The sequence below is a fragment of the Mus caroli genome, chromosome 4 (assembly GCF_900094665.2).
Source record: "Mus caroli chromosome 4, CAROLI_EIJ_v1.1, whole genome shotgun sequence".
NCBI classification, from domain to species: Eukaryota; Metazoa; Chordata; class Mammalia; order Rodentia; family Muridae; genus Mus; species Mus caroli.
The window spans coordinates 66,200,213-66,208,872 of NC_034573.1; positions in this window are offsets into that span (position 1 = coordinate 66,200,213).

Sequence of the window (8,660 nt, forward strand, 5' to 3'; positions counted from 1 at the left end):
AGGGAGGGAGGGAGGGAGGGAGGGAGGGAGGGAGGAAGGAAGGAAGGAAGGAAGGAAGGAAGGAAGGAAGGAAGGAAGGAAGGAAGATGGAAAACCTCTACCTTGAGAAAAGTATTAAGCCAGAAGTATTCTATCTTTGAGCATGAGCAAATGCTGAGAAGCCTCTCTCCCCTCTTTTCCAATCTTACACAGCAGCTCTGATGCACATATGAACATAGTCACAGAGACTATGGCAGCATACACAAAGGCTGCACAGGTTTTACTCTGAAAGGATCCCAGTGCTGAGAGGGGGAAGTAGACAGAAACTCCTAGTCCTAACCAAGAAGCAATCTCCAACTGACATCTACTTACAAACAAAAAGCTAGTTCTTACCAATGGAGACTCACTGGGGATATTAACATTTGTTTACGAGGAACCATCTTTCAAATATTCTTACCATCAATCATTTTGAACAAAAGGAAGATAAGTCCAGCATGTCTAAATCTTCAAATTCCTCCCCTCTTCCTGGGCAAAGCAACAGGTCACCTTGAGAATTACCATGGGCCCCAGAAAATTATTTGTAACTTGGATACAAACTCAAACACTCAGGACCCTATGTTGGGAATTTCTAGACTCACTGAAGATATTAAGTTCAGAAGGGCAACATTTGGAAACTTCCTGCTGTTCTCTAGGAATAAGAATAAGAATAAGACAATGGAATACTTTGGTTTCTCCATCTCTGGTAATTGAGAGTTTTACTGGGTATAGTAGCTGGCATTTGTGTTCTCTTATGGTCTGTATAACATCTGTCCAGGATCTTCTGGCTTTCATAGTCTCTGGTGAGAAGTCTGGTGTAATTCTGATAGGTCTGTCTTTATATGTAACTTGACCTTTTCCCTTTACTGCTTTTAATATTCTATCCTTATTTAGTGCATTTGTTGTTCTGATTATTATGTGTCAGGAGGAATTTCTTTTTTGATCCAGACTATTTGGAGCTCTGTAGGCTTCTTGTATGTTCATGGGCATCTCTTTCTTTAGGGGGAGTTTTCTTCTGTAATTTTGTTAAAGATATTCACTGGCCCTTTAAGTTGAAAATCTTCATTCTCATCTATATCAATTATCCTTAGGTTTGGTCTTTTTCTTGTGTCCTGGATTTCCTGGATGTTTTGAGTTAGGATCTTTTTGCATTTTGCATTTTCTTTGATTTTTGTGCCCATGTTCTCTATGGAATCTTCTGCACCTGAGATTCTCTCTTCCATCTCTTGAATTCTGTTGCTGATGCTCTCATGTATGGTTCCTGATTTCTTTCCTAGGATTTCTATCTCCAGAGTTGTCTCCCTTTTTGATATCTTTATTGTTTCTACTTCCATTTTTAGATCCTGGATTGTTTTGTTCAATTGTTTCACCTGTTTGGTAGTGGTTTCCTGTAACTCTTTAAGGGATTTTTGTGTTTCCTCTTTAAGGTCTTTTACCTGTCTAGCAGTGTTTTCCTGTATTTACTTATTAAAGTCCTCCATCATCATCATCATCATGATAAGTGACTTTAGATCCATGTCTTGCTTTCCTAGTGTGACGGTGTATCCAGAACTTGCTATGGTGGGAGAGTTCGTTTCTGATGATGTCAAGTAACCTTGGTTTCTGTTGCTTCTCTTCTTTTGCTTCCTCCTGCCATCTGATTATCTCAAGTGCTTGCTGCCCTCAATATTTCTGATGAGAACCTGTCCTTCATATAATCCAGGTTGATTCAGGACTCCTCAGAGTCCACCTTTCTCTGTGATCCTGTGATTCTGGGCTCCTGTAAACCTGAGATTCTGGGTGTGTCAGAGTTCTTGGCAGTCAAGCTTCCTCTGAGACCCTGAAATCAGTGTTTTATGAAGCTCCTGTTATCCTGGGATCCTGGAATCCCAAGATCCTGGGTACCATTACAGTGCCTAGAAGTGGTGTCTACTTTGAGGACTGTGGGGCTGTCTGGTGTGTTTGAAACCAAGGTATACAAGGACTTCTCTGAAGGAACCCAAGCCGCTGGTCAGACAGGGCTCCCAAATTCTTGTTCCTGCTGTCACAGGCCAGTCACAATTTGTTTGGAACAGATGTTGTGTTCCACTCACCTGTGATCCAAAGATCGAGTGGAGAGTCCTCTGGGGACTGTGGGACTTTCTGCCGAGTTCACACCCAAGGTGAATGGAGCTGGCTCCCATGTTCCTCCCTCCTTAATACTAACTGCAAATAAATTTTACTGCAGGCATGGGACCCAACAACCTCACTTCCATAACAGGGTGTTAATGGATCCTATTGTGGGGACATCTTGTTCAGGTAATCATTCCCACTGTATATTCAAAAGTATAGCAGCCATGCCATTCCAGGAAGTTCGCATTTCATTACTGTCTCTCAGTTCCTTTAGCTTTTACATTCTTTGTTTGTTTGTTTGTTTGTGTTTTTCGAGACAGGGTTTCTCTGTATAGCTCAGGCTGTCCTGGAACTCACCTTGTAGACCAGGTTGGTCTCAAACTCAGAAATCTCCCTGCCTCTGCCTCCCGAGTGCTGGGATTAAAGGCATGCTCCATCACGCCCAGCAGCTTTTACATTCTTTTGCACTTGACTTCTATGAATCTACTCCTAGTGACATTAAAAATATCGTTACTAAATTTAAATGTCCATTCATGATGCAAATGTTGAAAAACAAATGTTATTATGTTGTTCTGACCATGAAATTATCTCTACAAGTTCCTAATGTACAGTTTGATTTATAGTTAGTAATGTTATTCTGGCAAGGCATAAAACTTTAGGAGCATGATCAAAGGCAGACTCCAGGAAGAATACCTTTGAAGTTTGTGCTATTTCTACTCTCATCCTTACTATCTACTCCCTTTCTGATACGAGGTGAAAAGCCACTTCCATAGGCTCATCACACTACAATGTACCTAAATACATGTCCCAAATCAATAAATTTAAGAAATGTGAGCAAATATATTCAAATAAATTATTTCTACTCTAAGTGATTTTTCTGTTTTTTTCTTGTATTGAAAGTATATTTTTTATATATCATATTCTGTCTAGAGTTTCCCCTCTACCAGCTCATCCAAGATCATCCCACCTCCAGTTGCAACCAAATTGCTTCCTTTTTGTTTCTCATTGGAAAACAGACAGAAGAAGAAGAAGAAGAAGAAGAAGAAGGAGGAGGAGGAGGAGGAGGAGGAGGAGGAGGAATAGCTAGGCCAACTCCCAGCAGGTAGCAGCAGGGGCAGTGGCTGAACAATAGAGTGATCCAGGGAGGCAGGCTCCACCCTAAGTAATCTCCTTAGTGGCAACAAAGTCAAGGTCTGGCTCAGCCTGCTTCAGGTTTGGTGGAGGCTACAGATAGTTGTTTCTTTTGTTAAGGTAATATCTATTTCTAACATTTCCCTATCTGTAAGTTGGTTATTCAGTTTGCTGCTCTTGAGTATATGAAGTTCTTCATGTGTCTTTGATATTAACTCTTAAACATGTGTTTCATTTTCTTAAGTTTTCTTTTCACTCTAAATGTTGTTTTCCTTTCCTGTAAAATTCTTTTAGTTCTGTTTAAACATATTTTTCTTTCTTCCTTACTTCCTTCATTTCTTTCTTTCATTTGTTTGTTCATTTTTTATTTTGATAATTCTATTTCCTGTGATTGATGGTCTTGTTCAAAGGAATTTATGGCCTTTCCAACTTTCTAAAGTATTTTAATTGTGTTTCTTCTGGTGATTTCACAGATCTCTTTTAAAAGCTTTAATCCATCATGAATTGATTTTGGGTATTACCGAGTGATTGGATTTTAGTTTAACTGCCCTTCTTTCCCCAATAAATATTGGATAATACCATGATTATTTAATTACTATTGCATGTAATGTCTATATCCCACCCTGGGCCTACTACTGTTTTTAATATTCCTCTGAAAAACTAAGTAGTCTGTCACTGTTAAATTCAGCCTTCCTCGATATCTCAGTATACAGAAAATATATACACAAACATCTCTTTCAAATGTACAGAATGACTTATTTGCTTGCTCTTCAGAGTCTTCATTTCTAAATAAATTCTGGGGATACCACATTAATTGATACATTATCATAAGCATTATGGACTTCTGACCTCCTTACAAATCACATATTAAGTCTGTTGATAGAATCTTAGAAATTCTCTAGCCTAATCTGTGAAATCTTCCAAATTTTCCTGAAAGGAATTTTTAAATCTTTAAATTTTACATGGTCTGGTTTAGTCTGAGAAATGACAATATTTCTGTAGTGACAATATTTTTCATTAGTTACTTCTTGCATAGCTGTGAACAACATTCCTAATTTAAATGTTCACTTAAGAACTACCTAGAAGCTGGGCGTGGTGGCACAAGCCTTTAATCCCAGCATTTGGGAGGCAGAGGCAGGTGGATTTCTGAGTGGGAGGCTAGCCTGGTCTACAGAGTGACTTCCAGGACAGCCAGGGCTATAGGGAGAAACTCTGTGTCAAAACAAAACAAAACAAAACAAAACAAAAAAAAGAAAGAAAAGAAAAGAACTACCTAGAAACTTGACAGGCATGCTGCCCAAGGAATCAGATAGGTAACCTACATTAGCCCTCCTTTCCTCTAATTTCAACTCCCAGCCTTATCGCCTGCTCTCTGCTCTGTAGCAGACCACCTATAGCAGCTTCCCCCTTACTCTCTGCCCTGATTTTCAGGTGATTATGAAGATATCCTCCTACAGCCTTCTTCCACCACTCCATCCCTGTCTCAGTCACCAAGTCCCACATGATGTAATCACTGAAAACCTGATGGCCTTACCAGATGGAGAATTGGGTAAGCTACTTCCATTATCCCTGTATTCCAATTCCAACCCCTCTAGCCTTATTCTCAACTTGTTATCAGTACACCAGCTGAAGTGTCTCCTTCATAGTCAATGGGAACATGAGGATTTTCTCTTACATTCTTCTTCCCCACCACATCTCTTGGTCTCATTCATCAACACCCACAGGTATTCCCTGTAAACCTCTAATTAAATGCTTTGTTCTATGAGTTGTTTGTTCTGGTGTTTCATCAAAGCAGTAGAACAGTAACTAAGACACTACTCTATTCAAAATAGCCCAAATTTTTAAACAGCCTAGATATTTGTCAACATCTTTATCCTTTTGGACAAAGAAAATTTGCACTATTTACATAATCAAATGCTATTCTATTATTAAGAAAACAAAACTATAGAGTTTGCAGGTAAATGGATGAAGTTAGAATAAAATCATCCTGAATAATTTAAACCAGGACTAAAAAGACAAATATGGCAGGTATTTGCTTATATGTGGTTGTTAGCTTTTACAACTTAAATAGGCATGTCACATCCATATAACCATAGAGGTCTGGTATAGAGCTAGAGAAAGTACCCAAGGAGCTGAAGGGTTTGCAGCCCCATAGGATGAACAACAATATGAACCAGCCAGTACCCCAAGAGCTCCCAGGGACTAAACCACCAACCAAAGAGTATACATGGAGGGACCCATGGCTCCGGCCTCATATGTGGCAGAGGATGGCCTTGTGGGACATCAATGACAGGAGAGGTCCTGAGTCCTATGAAGGCTCGATGCCCTAGTGTAGGGGAATGCCAGGGCTGGTAAGCAAGAGTGGGTTCATTAGTGAGCAGGGGCAGGGTGGTTGGGATAGGCATGTTTTCGGAGGGAAACATTTGAAATGTAAATAAAGAAAATACCTAATAAAAAATAAAGAATGAGTAAGGCAGGATCTCCCAAGGAATGGAAATTAGAATATATAGTTAAAGAGAGACAGGGATGGGAGGCAGACTATATATATCAGGGGGATTGAAGGGGTGAGTGGAGGAAAGAAATAAGGAAGGTTACAGAGAAAAAAAAAAAAACAGCATGAAGGTGTTTAAGTCAGATGGAGTCCTAGTACTGAGAGGGGAAGTAGACATGGATCTCCAACCCTAGCTCAGAAGCTATCTCTGATGGCTAACTACTCACAAATGAAAACTTAGCTTTCTCTTATGGAATCTCCCTGGGTATACACTTAGAGGTAGGCCCTGTTCCTAACAGTGTTAGATGGACAACACAAAAACAACTTAGGTACATCTTTTGTCTTTCTTGGTGTGATAATTTTAGTCAGGGAATGTGTTTATTTATATATTTACTTATTTATACATTATTTTGAAACTATTCTAGTTTTACTTATTTTTTTGTGCCTACAGGTCATACATACATATATGACTGCTTCCAGTTTTGTGTTTTCATAGGATTCTTGTGTATGCAAACAAGTATATGTCTCTGAGTCTTTATATGTTCCTTCTGCTTTTTCTTTTGCTTTTTTTTTAGTCTATTTGTTTTATGCTATCCAAATTAGTTCCATTTTTTCTATTTTGTCTTGTCTTCTTCTTCTTCTTCTTCTTCTTCTTCTTCTTCTTCTTCTTCTTCTTCTTCTTCTTCTTCTTCTTCTTCTTCTTCTTTCTCCTCCTCCTCCTCCTCCTCCTCGTCCTCCTCCTCTCCTTCCACTGCAAGGATGATATGGTGTCAGGAATGGACCTCTCCTTTATAAAGCGTGTCTGCCATTAAAAATTTGAGCCTTGATCAGAATACTGTCTTGGTTCCATCTCTCTCTTGTCGCCTAGTTTCCCTCTTCTTTTTCCACTCCTGGCTGCCTCCCAGGCTCGAACCCGGACATGAGAGTCACAGGCTGGCGCCAACAACTATCAAGAGATAAGAAAGTGTTCAAAATCAAAGAGCCACAAGTAACAATGAGATGCCAACTCACAGCAGCAATTGAAGTTGTTCTCAAAAAGACTAGATATGTATTTATGAGAAGAAAAGCCATCAGTCTTAAATTGAGCTCAATATAAATTAGTACAATCATGTAAGACAATATCAGATTCCTCCAAAATTAACACATCTTCCCTAAGACATAACAGTCCACCAACAGATGAAACATCTAAAGAAAAGTAATTAATCTATGAGAAGTACTCTTACTTCCATCCTCATTATAAAGCTATTTTATAAAAATAACAATCACTAAGTAGAATAGAATTAATTGTCTATTCACTCAAGAGTGGATAAGAAAATGTAGTACATGTATACAATAGAATATTGCTTGGACAAAAAAATACAGTGAGTCATTTGCTTTTGGTTTATTTTATTTTGTCCATTATTATTATTATTATTATTATTATTATTAATTGTATTATTTATTTACTATACATCCCTATTGCATTTTCCCCTGTCTCCTTTCCTCCAAGTCTCTCGGATGGATATCAACCAGCCTTGACATATTAAATTACAATAAAACTTGGAGCATCTTCTCCTATTTAGGCTAGAAGATGCAGCCTAGTTGGGAGAAAGGGATCTAAATGCAGACATCAGCATCAGAGACAGCCACTTCACTGTTACGAGTTCCACATGAAGACCCACCTGCACCACAGTTACTTATGTGCAGAGGGACTAGATTCAACCAATGCATAATTTCTAGTTGGCAGTTCAGTCTCTAGTATAGTATAGTATAGTATAGTATAGTATAATATAAGTATAGTATAGGTTTTCTTGTGTTGTCCTTGATTCCTCTGGCTCCTTTAATACTCCTTCCCCCTCTTCCACAGGATATCGCAGGCTATGGCAAATGTTTGACTCTCAGTCTTTGTATCTGTTTCCATACGATCTTGGTGAAGCCTCTTTGATGACAGTTATGTTAGACCCCCATCTGCAAGTATAGCAGAATATCATTAATAGTGGAGGAGTGGCATCCCTTTCATGGCATGGATCTCCAGCCAGGCCAGTCATTGGTTGGCCATTCCCTCAATTTCTGCTCTATCCTTTACCGTGATTGGTAGGATTAATATAGTAAAAATGTCAATCTTACCAAAACCAATCTGCACATTCTACACAATTCCTACAAAATTTCCCACATAATTATTAACGGACCTTGAAAGAACTATACTCAACCTCATAAGAAAAACCAAAACCAAAAACAAAAACAGGAGAGGTAAAACAATCTTGTACAATAAAAGAACAACTGGAGGTATCACCATCCCTGATTTCAAACTCTACTACTGAGAAAAGTATTAAAACCCACATGCTTTTGACAAAAAATAGGCACATTGACCAATGAAGTTGAATCAAAGCCTTAGAATTAAGCCCATACACTTAGTTTTTGTCAAGAACCAAAACTATACAATGAAAAATAAGAAAGTACCCTCAACAATGTTTCTTGGCTAATTGGATGCCTGCATGTAGAGGAATGTAAATAGATCCATCCTACACAAAACTTAAGTCTAACTTGATTAAAGACCTCTAGATAAAACCAGATACACTAAATCTAATAGAAGAGAAAGTGGGAAATAGCCTTGAACACATTGATACAAGACAGCTTGCTGAATAAAACACCAATGGCTCAAGTTTTAAGATCAACAATTGATAAATGAAACCTCAAGTAACTGAAAAGCTTCTGTAAGGCAAAGGACACCAACAAAAGGACAAACTGGCATTCTACAAAGTGTATATCTTCACCAACCCTACTTCTAATAGAGGGAAAGTATCCAAAATATATGAGGAACTCAAGAAATCCGAGATCAGCAAGCCAATGTACCCAATATAAAGATGTTGTTCAGATCTAAACATAGAATTCTTGACAGAGGAATCTCTATTGGGTGAGAAGAACTTACATAAATATTCAACATCCTTATTCT